This window comes from Dendrobates tinctorius, unplaced genomic scaffold, assembly GCF_039654945.1.
Source record: "Dendrobates tinctorius isolate UK_male_01 unplaced genomic scaffold, ASM3965494v1 ptg000084l, whole genome shotgun sequence".
Lineage (NCBI taxonomy): Eukaryota > Metazoa > Chordata > Amphibia > Anura > Dendrobatidae > Dendrobates > Dendrobates tinctorius.
In genome coordinates, this window is record NW_027361752.1 from 9,220,913 (window position 1) to 9,240,800 (window position 19,888).

Here is a 19,888-nt window from a genome sequence, read left to right on the forward strand (position 1 = left end):
ACTACCAAGGACCAGCTGACGGTGCTGGACTTCGGATACCGAGATGGAGGCACCTAGGCCAAAGGCTCTGGCGAGAACCAGCAGACAGTGCTGGAACCCGGGTGGGTAGCAGAAGGTACCCATTCAAAGCAAAGTAGCCAGGCCGCAAGCCGGCCGCAGTTACCGAAACCCACAGTCCTACAGGGGGTCCATGTCCCATTGGCACTACGGATCCAGCCTTCAGTGCCAGTTCCCGCAGCCCACATAGGAATCACCTAAACTGCAGGCACCGTAGAGTCGGCTAACCCGGCCGCAAGACGACAGGACGACGGATTGGTGGCATAGTGACCTTGACACTACCCGGAAACAGCAGGCGTGCTGGAACCAGGCTGGGCAACAGGGAGTCCCCGTGCCAAAGACACTGCTGAGAACCAGCTGACGGTGCTGGAACCCAGATGGGTAGCAAAAGCTACAAGAGCCAATGGCACTACCGAGGACCAACTGACGGTGCTGGACCACGGTTACTAAGCAGAAGGTACCTGTGCTAAAAAGCACTACCAAGGACCAGCTGACGGTGCTGGACTTCGGATACCGAGATGGAGGCACCTAGGCCAAAGGCTCTGGCGAGAACCAGCAGGCAGTGCTGGAACCCGGGTGGGTAGCAGAAGGTACCCATTCAAAGCAAAGTAGCCAGGCCGCAAGCCGGCCGCAGTTACCGAAACCCACAGTCCTACAGGGGGTCCATGTCCCATTGGAACTACGGATCCAGCCTTCAGTGCCAGTTCCCGCAGCCCACATAGGAGTCACCTAAACTGCAGGCACCGTAGAGTCGGCTAACCCGGCCGCAAGACGACAGGACAACGGATTGGTGGCATAGTGACCTTGACACTACCCGGAAACAGCAGGCGTGCTGGAACCAGGCTGGGCAACAGGGAGTCCCCGTGCCAAAGACACTGCCGAGCACCAACTGGCGTTGTTGGAGCCCAGGGACAATCATGGTGTAGGCCGAAGCCTACTTGGTGGTAGTTTTAGATTGTTTGTAGGCTACAACAGACTGTCAACGTGCTCCAATTAGGCATCTGTCTCCACTCTGTTTCCAGGATTTCACGTGACCACCAACACCGCCAGTTTATGCGTACAGTAGCCGTCTGCCCAATCCACACGTGTTCCTGTGTTACTGGTGTTCTGTAATGTCAGCAGATCCCCTGATGTTTGTCTGCCAATGTCTCCTGCTCTGTCCACATTCCCACCACTTGCAGTGGGAAGGTGGACAGTGCAGGAGACAGTGCCGGACACACATTGGGGGATCAGCTCACGCTACAGAACACCAGGAACACAGGAACAAGTGTGGAATGCGTGGACGGCAACTGTGAGCAGGAACTGGCGGTGTTGGAGGCCAGGGGAAATAATAGAGACAGAGTGGAGACAGAGGCCAAATCAGAGAATGTTTAAATCTGAAGTAGTTACAATTTGGAGGCAGCAGCAGTTTTCCCTCCACACAGCAGGGGATCAGCTGACGTTACCGAACACCACTTTCACATGAACGAGTGTGTTTTTCTGTGTGGACAGCACTTCCGAGCACCAACTGGCGTTGTTGGAGCCCAGGGACAATCATGGTGCAGGCCGAGGCCTACAAGGAGCCAGGTGTAAAGCTGAGGTATTTTGACTTTGGAGGGAGCAGGACACTTTGCCCTCCACACAGCAGGGGATCAGGCGACGTTACCGACCCCCACTTTCACATGAACAAGTGTGTTTTTCTGTGTGGACAGCACTTCCGAGCACCAACTAGCATTGTTGGAGCCCAGGGAGAATTATGGTGTAGGTCGAGGCCTACTTGGTGGCAGTTTTAGATTATTGTAGGCTACAACAGACTGTCAACGTGCTCCAATTAGGCATCTGTCTCCACTCTGTTTCCAGGATTTCACGTGACCACCAACACCGCCAGTTTATGCGTACAGCAGCCGTCTGCCCAATCCACACGTGTTCCTGGGTTACTGGGGTTCTGTAATGTCAGCAGATCCCCTGATGTGTGTCTGCCACTGTCTCCTGCTCTGTCCACATTCCCACCGCTTGCAGTGGGAAGGTGGACAGCGCAGGAGACAGTGGCGGACACATATTGGGGGATCTGCTGACGTTACAGAACCCCAGTAACACAGGAACACGTGTGGAATGCGTGGACGGCAACTGTGAGCAGGAACTGGCGGTGTTGGAGGTCAGGGGAAATACTAGAGACAGAGTGGAGACAGAGGCCAAATCAGGGAATGTTTAAATCTGAAGTAGTTACAATTTGGAGTCAGCAGCAGTTTGCCCTCCACACAGCAGGGGATCAGCTGACGTTACCGACCCCCACTTTCACATGAACGAGTGTGTTTTTCTGGGTGGACAGCACTTCCGAGCAACAACTGACGATGTTGGAGCCCAGGGATAGTCATTTTGTAGTCTGATGCCTACTTGGAGGCAGCTTAAGATAAGACGTTGTTTGACTTTGGAGGGAGCAGGACACTTTGCCCTCCACACAGCAGGGGATCAGCTGACGTTACTGACCCCCACTTTCACATGAACAAGTGTGTTTTTCTGTGTGGACAGCACTTCCGAGCACCAACTAGCGTTGTTGGAGCCCAGGGACAATCAGGGTGCAGGCCGAGGCCTACTAGGAGCCAGGTGTAAAGCTGTGGTATTTTGAATTTGGAGGCAGCAGCAGTTTGCCCTCCACACAGCAGGGGATCAGCTGACGTTACCGAACCCCACTTTCACATGAACGAGTGTGTTTTTCTGTGTGGACAGCACTTCCGAGCACCAACTAGCGTTGTTGGAACCCAGGGACAATCATGGTGCTGGCCGAAGCCTACTAGGAGCCAGGTGTAAAGCTGAGGTATTTTGACTTTGGAGGGAGCAGGACACTTTGCCCTCCACACAGCAGGGGATCAGCCGACGTTACCGACCCCCACTTTCACATGAAAAAGTGTTTTTTTCTGTGTGGACAGCACTTCCGAGCACCAACTATCGTTGTTGGAACCCAGGGACAATCAGGGTGCAGGCTGAGGCCTACTAGGAGCCAGGTGTAAAGCTAAGGTATTTTGACTTTGGAGGGAGCAGGACACTTTGCCCTCCACACAGCAGGGGATCAGCCGATGTTACCGACCCCCACTTTCACATGAACAAGTGTGTTTTTCTGTGTGGACAGCACTTCCGAGCACCAACTAGCATTGTTGGAGCCCAGGGAGAATTATGGTGTAGGCCAAGGCCTACTTGGTGTCAGTTTTAGATTGTTTGTAGGCTACAACAGACTGTCAACGTGCTCCAATTAGGCATCTGTCTCCACTCTGTTTCCAGGATTCCACGTGACCACCAACACCGCCAGTTTATGCGTACAGCAGCCGTCTGCCCAATCCACACGTGTTCCTGGGTTACTGGGGTTCTCTAATGTCAGCAGATCCCCTGATGTGTGTCTGCCACTGTCTCCTGCTCTGTCCACATTCCCACCGCTTGCAGTGGGAAGGTGGACAGCGCAGGAGACAGTGGCGGACACATATTGGGGGATCTGCTGACGTTACAGAACCCCAGTAACACAGGAACGCGTGTGGAATGCGTGGACGGCAACTGTGAGCAGGAACTGGTGGTGTTGGAGGTCAGGGGAAATACTAGAGACAGAGTGGAGACAGAGGCCAAATCAGGGAATGTTTAAATCTGAAGTAGTTACAATTTGGAGTCAGCAGCAGTTTGCCCTCCACACAGCAGGGGATCAGCTGACGTTACCGACCCCCACTTTCACATGAACGAGTGTGTTTTTCTGTGTGGACAGCACTTCCGAGCAACAACTGACGATGTTGGAGCCCAGGGATAGTCATTTTGTAGGCTGAGGCCTACTTGGAGGCAGTTTAAGATAAGACGTTGTTTGACTTTGGAGGGAGCAGGACACTTTGCCCTCCACACAGCAGGGGATCAGCTGACATTACTGACCCCCACTTTCACATGAACAAGTGTGTTTTTCTGTGTGGACAGCACTTCCGAGCACCAACTAGCATTGTTGGAACCCAGGGACAATCAGGGTGCAGGCTGAGGCCTACTAGGAGCCAGGTGTAAAGCTGAGGTATTTTGACTTTGGAGGGAGCAGGACACTTTGCCCTCCACACAGCAGGGGATCAGCCGACGTTACCGACCCCCACTTTCACATGAACAAGTGTGTTTTTCTGTGTGGACAGCACTTCCGAGCACCAACTAGCGTTGTTGGAACCCAGGGACAATCAGGGTGCAGGCCGAGGCCTACTAGGAGCCAGGTGTAAAGCTGTGGTATTTTGACTTTGGAGGGAGCAGGACACTTTGCCCTCCACACAGCAGGGGATCAGCCAACGTTACCGACCCCCACTTTCACATGAACAAGTGTTTTTTTCTGTGTGGACAGCACTTCCGAGCAACAACTGACGATGTTGGAGCCCAGGGATAGTCATTTTGTAGGCTGAGGCCTACTTGGAGGCAATTTAAGATCAGACGTTGTTTGAATTTGGAGGCAGCAGCAGTTTGCCCTCCACACAGCAGGGGATCAGCTGACGTTACTGACCCCCACTTTCACATGAACAAGTGTGTTTTTCTGTGTGGACAGCACTTCCGAGCACCAACTAGCGTTGTTGGAGCCCAGGGACAATCAGGGTGCAGGCCGAGGCCTACTAGGAGCCAGGTGTAAAGCTGTGGTATTTTGAATTTGGAGGCAGCAGCAGTTTGCCCTCCACACAGCAGTGGATCAGCTGACGTTACCGAACCCCACTTTCACATGAACGAGTGTGTTTTTCTGTGTGGACAGCACTTCCGAGCACCAACTAGCGTTGTTGGAACCCAGGGACGATCAGGGTGCAGGCTGAGGCCTACTAGGAGCCAGGTGTAAAGCTGAGGTATTTTGACTTTGGAGGGAGCAGGACACTTTGCCCTCCACACAGCAGGGGATCAGCCGACGTTACCGACCCCCACTTTCACATGAACAAGTGTGTTTTTCTGTGTGGACAGCACTTCCGAGCACCAACTAGCGTTGTTGGAGCCCAGGGAGAATTATGGTGTAGGCCAAGGCCTACTTGGTGGCAGTTTTAGATTGTTTGTAGGCTACAACAGACTGTCAACGTGCTCCAATTAGGCATCTGTCTCCACTCTGTTTCCAGGATTTCACGTGACCACCAACACCGCCAGTTTATGCGTACAGCAGCCGTATGCCCAATCCACACGTGTTCCTGGGTTACTGGGGTTCTGTAATGTCAGCAGATCCCCTGATGTGTGTCTGCCACTGTCTCCTGCTCTGTCCACCTTCCCACCGCTTGCAGTGGGAAGGTGGACAGCGCAGGAGACAGTGGCGGACACATATTGGGGGATCTGCTGACGTTACAGAACCCCAGTAACACAGGAACACATGTGGAATGCGTGGACGGCAACTGTGAGCAGGAACTGGCGGTGTTGGAGGTCAGGGGAAATACTAGAGACAGAGTGGAGACAGAGGCCAAATCAGGGAATGTTTAAATCTGAAGTAGTTACAATTTGGAGTCAGCAGCAGTTTGCCCTCCACACAGCAGGGGATCAGCTGACGTTACCGACCCCCACTTTCACATGAAGGAGTGTGTTTTTCTGTGTGGACAGCACTTCCGAGCAACAACTGATGATGTTGGAGCCCAGGGATAGTCATTTTGTAGGCTGAGGCCTACTTGGAGGTAGTTTAAGATAAGACGTTGTTTGACTTTGGAGGGAGCAGGACACTTTGCCCTCCACACAGCAGGGGATCAGCTGACGTTACTGACCCCCACTTTCACATGAACAAGTGTGTTTTTCTGTGTGGACAGCACTTCCGAGCACCAACTAGCGTTGTTGGAGCCCAGGGACAATCAGGGTGCAGGCCGAGGCCTACTAGGAGCCAGGTGTAAAGCTGTGGTATTTTGAATTTGGAGGCAGCAGCAGTTTGCCCTCCACACAGCAGGGGATCAGCTGACGTTACCGAACCCCACTTTCACATGAACGAGTGTGTTTTTCTGTGTGGACAGCACTTCTGAGCACCAACTAGCGTTGTTGGAATCCAGGGACAATCAGGGTGCAGGCCGAGGCCTACTAGGAGCCAGGTGTAAAGCTGAGGTATTTTGACTTTGGAGGGAGCAGGACACTTTGCCCTCCACACAGCAGGGGATCAGCCGACGTTACCGACCCCCACTTTCACATGAACGAGTGTGTTTTTCTGTGTGGACAGCACTTCCGAGCAACAACTGACGATGTTGGAGCCCAGGGATAGTCATTTTGTAGGCTGAGGCCAACTTGGAGGCAGTTTAAGATAAGACGTTGTTTGAATTTGGAGGCAGCAGCAGTTTGCCGTACACACAGCAGGGGATCAGCTGACGTTACCGAACCCCACTTACACATGAGCGAGTGTTTTGTCTGTGCGGACAGCACTTCTGAGCCCAACTGGCGGTGTCGGAGCCCAGGGAAAATCAGGTAGTAGGCCGAGGCCTACTTGGTGGCAGTTTGCGATTGTTTCTAGACTACTACTACTAACTGTCAACGTACTCCAATTAGGCCTCTGTCTTCACTCTGTTTCGAGTATTTCCTCTGGCTTCCAACCACGCCAGTTGCTGCTCTGAAATGCCGTCTGCACAACCCACACTTGTTCCTGTGTTACTGGGGTTCTGTAACACCAGCTTCTCCCTAGAGGTGAGTCAGGCAATGTCTCCTGCTCTGTCCACATTTCCACTACAAGTAGTGGGAATGTAGACAAAGCAGGAGACATTGCCGTGCTCACCTCTGGAGATGAGCAGATGTTACAGGACCCAGGTAACACAGGAACAAGTGTGGATTGTGCAGACGGCACTTGATAGCAGAAACAGGCGGTGTTGTAGGCCGGAGGAAATTCTCAAAACAGAGTGGAGACAGAGGGCAAATCAGAGAACATATTAAATCAGAGGTAGTCAGAAGTTGTAGGCAGCAGGAGAGTTTGCCGTACACACAGCAGGGGATCAGCTGACGTTACTGAACCCCACTTTCCCTGGGCGGTGTCGGAGCCCAGGGAAAATCAGGTAGTAGGCCGAGGCCTACTTGGAGCCAGGTGTAAATCTGAGGTTGTTTGACTGTGGAGGGAGCAGGACACTTTGCCATACACACAGCAGGGGATCAGCTGACGTTACCGAACCCCACTTACACATGAGCGAGTGTTTTGTCTGTGCGGACAGCACTTCTGAGCAACAACGGGCGTTGCTGTTGCCCAGGAAATAAAGTTCAGGTCATAGAAACATGAACACAACAGGAGACCTGGATCCTGTTGCCAGCCAATTATTTATTCTGGAAGAGGACTGGCAAATTCAGGTGAGATCCAGGCCTTGTTCATTTTCACAAAAGTAAGCCGGTCAACATTATCGGCGGATAGTCGCGTGCGACGGTCTGTTACCACACCACCTGCAGCACTAAAGACACGTTCCGATAATACACTGGCAGCAGGGCAAGCCAGCACCTCCAATGCATACTGGCTAAGCTCTGGCCATGTATCCAGCTTAGAGACCCAATACTTGAACGGGGAAGAGCCGTCTGGGAGAACACTAACAGGGCACGACAAGTAGTCTGTCACCATCTGACGGAAACGTTGCCTCCTGCTGACTGGAGCCGTCTGTGATGGTGTAGCCGTTTGTGGCGGTCCCACAAAACTTTTCCACATTTGGGCCATACTGGCCTTGCCTTGTCCTGCGACACTGCCTCTGCTACCTCTTTGTGCAGAGCTTCCTCCACTGCCTCTACCCACATGGCTGCTTTGAAAAGCACTACCAGCAACACTTGCGGGGGGAATGGAGAACATGATGGCCTGCACAAGTGTTTCTTGGTACTCCCGCATTTTTTGCTCCCGGTTCAACTGTGGTATGAGGCTTTGTAAGTTGTCCCGGTAGCGAGGATCTAGGAGGGTGTACACCCAATAATCAGCCGTGTGGAGAATGTTGGCGATGCGGCGGTCATTTAACAAGCACTGCAGCATGAAATCAACCATGTGCTGCAGACTGCCAACTGGACCGGAAACGCTGTCCCCAGCTTGAGGCAGCATCTCTGCCTGCTTAGCATCACCCCACCCTCACTGTACACACTGACTACTAGAGCCTTGTGTACCTCCCTCCTCTGGAGAGATGTGTTCCTCCTCCTCCACTGACTCCTCGTCATCCTCCTCACTAAGTGTCCCCTGCCTGGGCCTTTGTGTGGAAGCACGTTGCGCAGATTTGCCAGAAGCAGATGGCATTTCTGACTGCTCATCCTCGACCTCTTCAAAAACCTCCTCACTTAGTGCTTGTAAGGTTTTTTGAAGCAGACAGATGAGGGGGACAGTCATGCTGATTAGTGCATCATCTGCACTGGCCATCCGTGTGGAGTCATCGAAGGCACGCAAAACTTGGCAGATGTCCCTCATAGTGGCCCACTCAGTGGTGGTGAAGTGTGTCCGGCGCACAGTGCGACTTGTTTGCGCCTGATGCAGCTGGTACTCCATTACTGCTGCCTGCTGCTCACACAACTGCTCCAACATATGTAACGTTGAATTCCACCTGGAGGGGAGGTCACATATGATGCGATGTTCTGGCAGGCGGAATCGTCATTGCAGAGATGCAATGCGCGATCTTGCCATGCTGGAACTCCGCAAGTGAGCACACTCTAGGCGAACCTTGTGCAGCAGTGCATCAAGATCCGGATAGTCCCTCAGAAAGCTCTGCACGACCAAATTGAGCACGTGTGCCAGACATGGTATGTGAGTGAGGTTGCCTAGGCCCAGAGCTGCCACTAGATTTCGGCCATTGTCACTCACTACCAAACCTGGTTGGAGATTCGCTGGCACAAACCACACATCGCTCTCCTGCTTGATGGCATTCCAGAGCTCCTGTGCTGTGTGGCTCCGATTCCCCAAAGAAATTAATTTAAGGACGGCCTGTTGACGTTTGGCCACACCTGTGCTCATATCTGGCCTAACAGGCTCACGCAGTGCTGATTCCGAGGAACTAGAGTAGGAGGAGGACTCAATATGTACAGACTGCATTCCTGCAATCCTTGGAGTTGGCAGAATACGTACAGAGCCACTCTCCAGATCTGTACCCGGCTCCACAACATTGACCCAATGGGCAGTGAGGGAAAGGTATCGTCCCTGTCCATGGCTACTGGTCCACGCATCGGTGGTCAGGTGGACCTTGCTACTGACGGCATTTAGTAGCGCATTTTTAATTTTTCCCTCCACATGCTTTTGCAGGGCAGGGACAGCTTGCCTGCTGAAATAAAAGCGGCTGGCACATTGTATTGTGGAACTGCCAATGACATAAAGTTCCGGAAGGTGTCAGTCTCCACCAGCCTGAATGACAGCATCTCAAGGGCCAGTAGTTTGGCAATGCCGGCATTCAGAGCCAGTGCTCGGGGATGGTTTGCCGAGTATGGCCGCTTTTTCTCCCATGCCTGTGCTACCGATTGCTGGTGAGTGGCCTGGGTGTTTGCTGATGACTGCGAACGTGGTTCAGTGGGTGGAATTTCACTGGGTCTCTGGACAACAGTGGCAGTGGTTCTTCCATGGCGTTCCAGTGAGGAAGCCGAACCAGCTGTGTGTGAGCTGGAGGAAGAGACCCCAACACGAGCTGAAGAGGTGGTAGGTGCTGCTGAAGGTTGGCCTACATCTTCAGTGTGTCTGTGTAACTCCACCTCGTGCTTGGTTGTTTCCACATATTTGTGGTATTGAGGTTGCTCACATTTTTCCCTCGTTTCACTTTCTGATGACACAGCTTGCATTTGACAAAGCAAATGTCATCTGCAACTGTGTCAAAAAAAGACCACGCACTGCAAGTCCTGGGAGCACCCGTTTTGTGTTTTGGAAGAGGATTGCTCCTCACGGGTGCCAAAGTGGAGGCTACAGGCAACCAAGTCTGCCCCCGCCCTCTCCCTCCTCTTTTGGCCGTTCGGGGAATCTCTTCCTCAGAGCTGCTCCCACCACCTTCCTGTGGCTGACGCCATGATGGGTCAAGGACCTCATCATCTCCACTCCCCTCTTCAAGCACCGGCTGGTCCTGGGTTGTCTTGCCAGCACCGTACGCACCAGAAATTGGCAACTGAGTCTCATCATCATCAGATGAGCACTGCATCACTGCATACTCCCTCTTCTTCACGCTCTAGAATGCTGCTTGGCTGGCCACCTCTTTCCAAGCCAACAGTTCTGAGAACAGAAGTAAAGATTGAGATGGCTCCTGTCCAGGGCTCTCAGACTGCCTGGGCAATTTGGCAGGTGGTGAAGAGACAGATGGTTGCTCTTCAGTGCTCTGGCCTTGGGAGGATGCGGAAGTCATTGAAGTGGATGCGTTAGCTGCCATCCATCCGACAACGGCTTCAATTTGTTCGTCACGCAGCAGTGGGGTACGGCGAGGTCCTACAAAGCTGCGCATGAAGGACTGTTGCCTGGTAAAAGTGGGGAATGCCGGGTCACTGGTGGCCGCAGCAGACACCGAATCCCCACGTCCTCTCCCTGCTGAATCCCCCCGTCCTCTCCCTGCTGAAACTCCACAGCCACGACCACGTGCCTTACTCCCTGCCTTCTTCATCTTGGTAGACTGATAAAGATAGGCAGAAAAGTAAAAAAGGGGTGGCTTAGTGTTCTTATTCCTGAACACCTGCTAACCAGTATAAGAAACACTAATTTGGCTAAGAGTGTGTGTACTACACTTTAATATGATCTAATGTGGCCTAGACAACTGTAAAGTGGAGTGTTTGGTGAACTTTATTTCCTTTTTTTTGGGGGGGGGGGAAAGAAAAGGATGTGACCAAAGTTTGAAAGGTATAGTATCACAAACTTTTTGGAGCGATTACAATGCAGGAAGCTAACCTACAATGCAATTGATGAGGCTCCAAAAAATAGGGTGATACTAGTCTGGCTGGCCCTGAAGGGCACAAGCCAGCAAAAAGGCCCCTCTATCTAATCCTATATAGTGTTTGCAAGCAACCAATGACAATGGATGCGGTTGGAAGCACACTAATATAGGAGCAAAAATCTGGCTAAATTAGCTGCAAAAAAAGGACTATGTTTGAGGCAGTGACGCACGCTGAGCGGACTACAGCTAGCGGTGGCTGTAGAACACACTGCAACGAGAGCTGCACTCACACACAGAGAGACCTATCAGACAGCCAAAAACAGTGCAGAGAAATGGGCTATAGCACTGAAAGGCTGCTGAAAGGCTCCGCTGTCCACTCCTTTAGTGTTTGCAACCAACGTATATGGATACGTATGGAAGCACGCTATACAGGAGAAAAAAAAAGCAGCAATAAAAGAAAAATGTGTATGAGGCAGAGACACACGGTGGGCGGCCTACAAGCAGACGTGCCTGCAGGACACACTACACAGCGTGGGTCTGCACTCACACAGCCCTTGCAGACAGCTGTGAACACTGCTGCTAGGCAAAAGAAAGCTACAGTGGTGGTTTATGTAGCCTGGATAAAGCACAATTTTGTTTTTAGAATCGCTATTTCTAACTGTCCCTCACAGTCTTCAACAGCAGCCTGTCCCTAACTGAATTCACAGCAGAGTGACCAGAAATGGCGGCTGCAGCGGTTTTTATAGTGCATCATGACATCATTTCAGCAGCCAATCACAGCCATGCCAGTAGTTAACATGCCTACATGCCTAACAGGATGTGCCCACACTTCTGAGGATCCCCATTGGCTGAATCAAATCGAGCGGGCTCCTAGCATTATGGGAACTTCCGATTCCGGTATTCGATATGAAAAAAGTATCGGAACTAAGTATCGGAATTCCGATACAGCTAATATCGGCCGATACCCGATACTTGCGGTATCGGAATGCTCAACACTAGTCATCAGCACATGCCCTTGTATAAGCAGGATGCTTCCGGGAATAGGCAAACTATATTTTGATTGAACATACAAGTTTGTCGCCAGGTTTGCCCCATATGAGATAAGACCACCACCTTTCAGCCCTCAAATGCAGCATTCTAATATGCTGTAAATATGCCCCCAATATGGCCTGCAACAAAATAAAAACACTTTTTATTATACTAGCCTATGAGGCGGACGGGTCCAATGGGTGTCTATGGTCTTCGTCCAACGCCTCCCTTCTTCTCTCGATGCCATCCTCCTTCTGTGCTTCATGTAGATAACGTGTCCTTATGACAACAACACAGTGTTTCCCGGCATCGTGCTCCTGTGCAGGCATACTTCTCTGCAGTTTGCATGCACCAGGAAAGGTCAAAGAGCCTCTGCTCATGCGCCTTGCAGTACTTTGCCCTATTCAGGGCAGCGAAGTATGCCTGCGCATGAGCTTGATTTCAAGGAACCTTCTGTGTAATTTATAAGAAATGACAAAATCCAGGAGAGGTGCAAGACTTTCCAAATTTACAAATTAAAAAGTTTGGTGTCTGATACTTACACACCACCTCCTCTTCTGTTGCCAGCTATATTTTTCAAGGCTCTGGCACCCAGTGATATAATAGTGGAAGCCAAAAAAGCACCTATGAGGCCTGTGATTCAGGGGGACCCTATGCCAATGTTGGCAGTATTCCCAAACGATAATACTTTCAATGGGGAAAGGTTAGTAGTTTTCTTTTCTTTTTTTATTGTAACAATGAATGTAGGGTTATCATACTGTTAGTAAGGGGATACGAGAAATTTAAGCACTGGAGGCCATTATACTGTGTGTGGGCTATTTTGTGGGGTGAAAGGCATATTTGGGGCCATTTTACTTCATGGAGAACTGCTGGGAGTCATTATACTATATGAAGGGCTTTTTCTGTGCTATTAGGGATGAATCGAAGGCGAAACGCGTGTCGGGGAATCACGCCTAGTCAGGTTGCATAATTTCAGCATGCACTTTGCACTTTATTGATTGCAGGTAGATTTGGCCTGGTGGCGCCACCTATCTGTGACGACTGTGTATTATAGAGCTTTATGTAGTCTAGGTCAGACCTTGGATATAGGGTAATGTATGTATTTTTGCAGCATTTATTTATTGGGAAAGTTCCCTTGGTATTGAATCTACCTTAATGTATGGACATTGTCCTTCTCTATTTGTGTGGTCTGGCAACCACTGGGTCATTTTGTGTGAGAAACTCTTTACTTTTTTGATTATTGACGCATACATGTGTAGACCAGTGAGTATCTCACTCTATATATGCAAAATCTGCACGGTACTTTAGGGGAGCAGATGTGAAAATCACTTTGGTAACTTACCTCTAGTTCCTCTCTGATATCTGTCTGTTATTAGGTGATATTTCTATTACCTATTGGGTGTTGTTAGACACGTATCTCTTGAAGCGCACATTTTAGTGTTTTAATGTGTTCATTATTGTGATTTAATAAAAGCTATTGATTTTATAGCATAACTTCCTTTTGTCGTGTTGGATATTTTTCAGTATGAAGTGCCATTGATGTAGGCTGAACTGTTTTGAATTTATTTCTGTTACTAACTAGTACTCTCAGTGCTTTAGAACAGTGGTGGAGAACTTTATTTCTGCAAAGAGCCTCTGGATATTTACATGATCTTTCAGGGGCCACACAAATCTGGTGCTAACTCTGCCCTCAAATTATGTCCTGATGCTGGCAAGTGCCTCAGCTTTCAGTAGTGAACACTTTGCACTCATGCTCACAGAGCAAGAAGAAATATAAGGGCTGGTAGCCGTCAAAATACAGCTGACGACCCAAGCACTGTGGTCCCTGGGAATCTGCCCAAGGGCCGGATAAAAGGTCATTGAGGCTGTAAACAGCCTGCGGGCCTGAAGTTCCCCACCACTGTTTTACAGGATGTCAATCTATAGGTGATATATATCATATATGGGTATGGTGGCTTTGCCCCAAAGCCAGTAGACTTTGAAATAGAGTGTACTTCCTCATTCTCTCAGATAAAGGCCATAATTTAAAGAAAAAACCCCTTGAAAACCTTATTAAATAAACACATTCCAAATATTCCCAAACTCTGATTTTCATCATATAACTTGTTATTAAACAAACTATCACCTCACCTTGGAGAGAACTACTGTAGGCTTCGACCTCTCAGATGTAAAAATATAGATATCTTAAAATAGCTCATAGTTTCTCATTAACCATATACTATCTGACACGGTAGACACAGTTGAGAATATCTGGTCACCTTTGGCAGATTATAGTAACCATACGCCATTTGCCACACCACCTTTACACCTTTTTGACTGTCAGGCCCCTTTCTCATCCTTCTACTCTCTCCTCCCTTTGTTGTTTCCCTTGGATCTATTCTTATATTTTATAAGTAAAAAATTTGCACAGATGTTTTTCAAAGTACCATTGTATTGTTCCTCCTTTGAAATCTTAATAAAAATCAATAGTTTAAAAAAGTAAATGATAATAATATTTAAAGGTTAACTATTGTCATTAAAGCACCAATCCAGTGATTTTTTCATTTCACTCCCAGAGTGGTGTCACTAATGTATCTTCATTGCCTGTAGTACAACAGCTGTCTTCTACTGTTCCTGACAACGCTCTAGCACCGCTCTTTGATCTTGTGACTGCAACTACTGACTGTCTGTAAATCAGAGGTAGCAGTCACAAGCTCAAAATGTAAGGTAAAAAGAGCCTTGTTGTCACGACTCTATTGTTGGGTATCCCGAAGCCAGGGGCTCCTACCCTGTTCCTAGCGATAGGTGGCACCCTATCTATCCCTGTTCTTCAAATTACTTTTCATTGTTAAGATGCTGAGGCCACATACATTGCTGAGCTCCTGAATTCACCCTTAGTCTGTTCCCCTCCCTCATCCTGGGAATAGGGGTGCAGTGTATGGTAATACACCAACCAGACTAAAAAGGGACTACGTACAGGAATAAAGAGAAATACCAGTCATAAAAATAAACTCACACAAACAACAAAGGGATACACTGAGGAGTGAATGATGAGAACAGTCAAAAAAAGGAGAATAAATGGATTAGCACAAAACCAAAACCAAGCAACATTTACAAGATAAATCCACCAAACTACTCCTCAAACAACCAAACTCCTCCAAGCTATTGAACCATGCAGCTTGAAAACTAATTCTGGCCTTTCCTGATTGCCAGAGGCCTGTTTATATAGCAGAGGGAAGTGGCCAGCTCTGAACAGCTAAGAGCATCAGCCAAGCAATTTTACAGTAGCTCTTAACTGAAACAGAGGAACCCCTGCACTGCTAGAAGAAACCTACTCTGTTTAATATGAGGGACCTCTTGAACCTCAGGGTTTGGTTCATTAGGGTGTGCTGCATGAAAAGACCGGATCAACCTGACCGCATGGACGTCAGATGATGGTACCCACATCTTCTCTTCAGGACCATAACCCCTCCAGTGTACTGGATACTCAAAGGTGCGAAGTCAATGGCGATTATGGGTATGTGTTTAGTGTATGTGGTTTGAGGCCCTGGACCTGGATGAACATAGCTTCAATCAAATTAAACCCCACCCCACCATCTGGAAAGGCTGAAATAGCCACCTTATTTTTGCCCAGATGGCTCTCAGCTGCTAGAAAACACTGTGACCAAACCATGAAGGACATATGTACACCTGAGTTGCTATCCTCCCCGTAACATTTGCTCCTCAGTTTTCCGGCAGTTGTCAGTTAATCTGCTGGTTAGTCTCCCTGCTGGAGCTGTTGTTGCCTGGACTCTGCCAGGGAGACATGGTTGGGGTTGTCATACATATGACCTGGAGCCTGTAAAAATTAAATACCCATCTGGACAGACAGTCAGCCTGGAGAGAAAATGACCAGGACAAGGAGGAGTTATGTATGCCCGAGTTGCTATCCTCCCTGTAACACTGGCTCCTCAGTTTTCCGGCATTTGTTTTGCAGTGTGGTAGGGAATGACAACCACCCATAAAATGACCCTTTCCAAGACAGTGAAAACTCAATCCACCTTTAAGCCGAACAATAGTTTAACCTATGGAACGAGTTGCCCCACTCAACTGCATGGGTTCCTCAGTTAACACAGTCCAAAGTTACCTAGAACCCAGACTCCCAAATTGAAGTGTCTCTTTATGTCTCAGGTGAAGACGACGATCCACCTGGATAGCCAGAGACATGGCCGCCTCCAGGGAAACCGGAGTCTCATGCAAAGCAAAGGCATCCCATATCTGTAATAGGATAGACCTTGGCGGAACTGACTACGGAGAGTGGGGTGATTCCACTTAGTATCTGTGGACTACCTCTGAAACTCAGAACAATACTAATCTGCTGGTCAGTGTCCCTGTTGGAGCTCTTGTTGCATGGACTCTGCCGGGAGACGTGGTTGGGGTTTCCATATATATTACCTGGAGCTTGGAAAAATTCATGGTTAATGTAAAAATTCATTAACCATGTGGACAGACAGTTGGCTGGGAGAGAAAATGACCAGGCTTGGCGGTTACCTTGAAGGAGGGAAATTATAATCCCCACCCGTTGCTCCTTGGTTTCTGATGAGTGAGGACGTAACTTGAAGTAAAGCTTACAGGCCTCCCTGAAAAAAACAAAATTATCCCACCTCCCCCAGAGAACCTATCAAGCAAAGCGATTTTGGACTCTACTAGAGGATGCCTGGGAGTCAAGGTCCCCAAACCTGATGGGTTGGATGCTGCAAAACTGCCATGCATAGGTCTGTCACTTTTAGGCTAAGTTACTGCAGCTGCCCTGTCACTGGATCCATGGTGGATATAGAAAAGGTTATTGGCAAGAGTTAATGTCACGACTCTGTTGTCGGGTATCCCGAGGACAGGGGCTCCTACCCTGTCCCTAGCACTAGGGGGCACCCTATCTATCTATGTTCCCCAGATTACTTCTGAAGGTGAAGACGCCAAGGCCATGTACCTTGCTGAGCTTTTGAATCTGCCCTTAGTATTATCCCCTCCCCCACCCAAGAAAGTGGAAAGTAGTAGTGTATGGAAATACACCAACCAGACTTTCAAGGGGAATATGTACAGGGATAAATGGAAATATCAATCATGCAAATAAGCTCACACAAACAACAGAGGGATACATCGGGGAGTGATAAAAGGGAAAAAAGAAAGGAGAAGAAATGGATTTGCACACAACAAAAGCCAGAAATCCACCAAACAACCAAACTTCTCCAAGCTCCTGAACCATGCAGCACGAAAGCTAAGTTTGGCATTTCCCAATTGCCAGAGACCTGTTTAACCTTAGAACGTATGCCTGGGGCCCCGCAGGCCTGCTAGGTTAATTGTTTTCTACTTTCTGCAAGATTACTTTAGTTAGAACTCTGAAACGCTAGGTATTCCTCAGGTATATAGTTGTTAGTAATTTCCAGTTGTTCATATAATTTTATGTTACAGGCATTTTGGTATAACAACTCTTTTTTGGGAATACCCCAACATTCACATACCTGGGGCCTTTTAGGCCTGTACTAGGTTTACATGTGATCCTCAGTCTTTTTGTCTTTACTGTTGCTTGGAAAGACTCTTTATGACTCTGCTGTTGCTGTGAAGATTGTGGATTCTGCCTGACTACATGGTCATGTGATCTTGGGAAGGAGGCTCTCTCCCAAAGTCATGCGTCTCCGACACCATCACAGTGTTATGAGCGATGGAACGCACTAAATAAAATTAAAATAAAGTGCGTTCACCGCTCGGGTTCCTCCGTGCGGTAGATGGAGTAACCGCTGTTAAAAGAGGCAGGGCACTCAGGCGGTAATGTGCACAGGGTTTTAGCTGCACCCAGTGCACTAAAGCAGACTCTGTTTTATGCACAGAGCTGCCAACAAAAACCTAAATAACGCTGAGTCTGTATAGGGTCACAGACTTCAGCGATGAGGACACGGTATTAAAAGGTCACAGAAATAGCCTTAAACACCGGAACAGCCATGTGCACTTTTTATAGCGTACGGGACCTGACGGAAATCTCCAGAGCCTTGAGCAGAACAAATGGAATCAGGAGCAGGACCTGAGCACCTGACTCCTGAACTCCAATGGGAGCTCATCCCATGGGCATGCTCAGAAGCTGGGAAGAAGGACTTAGCCTCTGGAGACAAATGTGAGGATCTGGATTGCTGCATAGGCATGGTAGAAACCAGATTCCAGACACACAGGTCCTGAACACACAGGACCAGGAGGACAGACAACATCCTGTTCATTGTGTGCTACTTGCTGAAGAGACTTTGGAGGAAGGAGTCAGCTTTCCTGTTTCTGGAAAAAGAAACTTTCTGAGATACAAAAATCAGAGGCTTCTACTGCACCTAAAAGAAAGTGGTAACCTGCTGAAGGTGAGAGGAGGGGGGCTGCACTTTACCCTTAGCACACACACTAACAAAGAGTGTACAATCCTGATTGTAATCATTATTTTTTTTTTTCATTTTAGTTTACTGACATCTAAGGATACAATGGCACAGTCTACATCCTGGGGTTTGACTGACCAAGAAATCGAAGCAATCATTTTTGATAGTGATGAAGACAGTGAACTTTCTTTGTCTGATGAAGAGTACATGCCACCAGCTAATGTCTCTACTTCATCGTCCAGTGATTCTTCAGATGATGAAGAAGTAGTGGATTCAGCAGAACGTATAAATAGAACATCCAAAACTAATGTTTTTTGGAACAGTACTGCTGAGGTTCTTGGACGAACCCCATCACATAATATTGTAAGAGTTGCTCAAGGAACTGTAGGAATTCCACAATTCTTGTCCAAAAGAGATGTTCTCTGTAAATTTTTTTCAGATGATATTGTAGATGAGGTAGTTTTGTGTACTAACTTAGAAGGAAAACGTATCGCTTCAGGAAGAAAAAAAACATGGAAAAATATAACTAAAGAGGAACTGTATGCTTATTTTGCCCTTACTCTTCTGGCAGGGTGTACAAAATCATACGATGTTCCAATCAGAGAATTATTTCTGAACCCTTTTTAAGATCCACACTACAAAGCTACACTGTCAGTCCATAGATTTGAGAATATTCGTTTTGATGATAAGAGAACTCGTCCTGTGAGGTTGTAAACAGATAAATTAGCCCCTATTAGCTACATCTGGAATCTTTTTTATCAAGAACTGTACAAAGCCTTACCATTCTAGTGACAATGTGACAGTGCATGAGCAACTTCTTGCCTATAGGGGACGTTGCAAATTCATTCAGTATATGCCCAGTAAACCAGCCAAGTATGGAATAAAAATGTTCTGGATGTGTGATTCTGCAAGCTATTATGGGATGAATGGTCTGATTTAGGGTGGTTTCACATTAGCGCTTTTTAAGCGCACGCACGGCCGGGGGTAGCTCCGCCCCCGAGCCGGCTCTCTGCCCGGCGTGCTCGCCCCTTGCTTGTAGCGCCGCCTCTAGCGGACAGTGGCGCCTGCGATCGGCGCACCCTATCTTTAGCATAGGGTGCGCAGATCGTGCGCAGGCCGTGCGCTAGTTGCGCTTTGACCTGCTCTGCGCACTTTTGACGGTGCGCCGTGCGTGCGCTTAAAAAGCGCTAATGTGAAACCACCCTTACTGTGGCAAAGAAGTTGATGCACCAGTCCAGAAAGACCTATGTTCTGACATAGTAAAAACACTTGCTGTACCAATTTTCAATTCTGGAAAAATATAACTATGGACAACTACTTTACCAATCTTGAACTGCGCAAATTTTTGCTTAAAAAACAACTTACATTTGTTGGTACTATGAAGCCAAACTGCCGAGAAATTCATCTAATCATGAAGCACAATCCACAGCGAATACTTTATGAGAGTGTCTTTGGTTTCTGCAATCAAGCGACAATGGTGTCTTATTAAGTGAAGAAAGAAAAATACGTGATATTACTGAGTACCATGCATCTTGATGGAAGTATTGACACCAATGGCAGGAAACAGAAACCAGAAATCATCCTGCATTATAATAAAACTAAAGGAGGTGTGGACAAGATGGACAAAATGATTGGAAAGTATTCGTGCAAGAGGCAGACAAAACATTGGCCTGTAGTCATTTTTTCTAATAT

At 48.4% G+C, this 19,888-nt stretch overlaps 1 protein-coding gene across 3 annotated transcripts in view; it reads right to left on the bottom strand.

The window, feature by feature from the left end:
- Positions 1–19,888, bottom strand: part of HTR1F (5-hydroxytryptamine receptor 1F) — a 376,176-nt gene that overhangs the window by 115,911 nt on the left and 240,377 nt on the right. The window contains exon 2 of one of the 3 annotated variants that reach the window (XM_073584439.1): positions 19,562–19,654. The exons of the other annotated variants lie outside the window; for them this stretch is intronic. The gene's annotated coding sequence lies outside the window, so the exon portion shown is untranslated. The remainder of the gene's footprint in view (positions 1–19,561; positions 19,655–19,888) is intronic. 3 annotated transcript variants of the gene reach the window in all.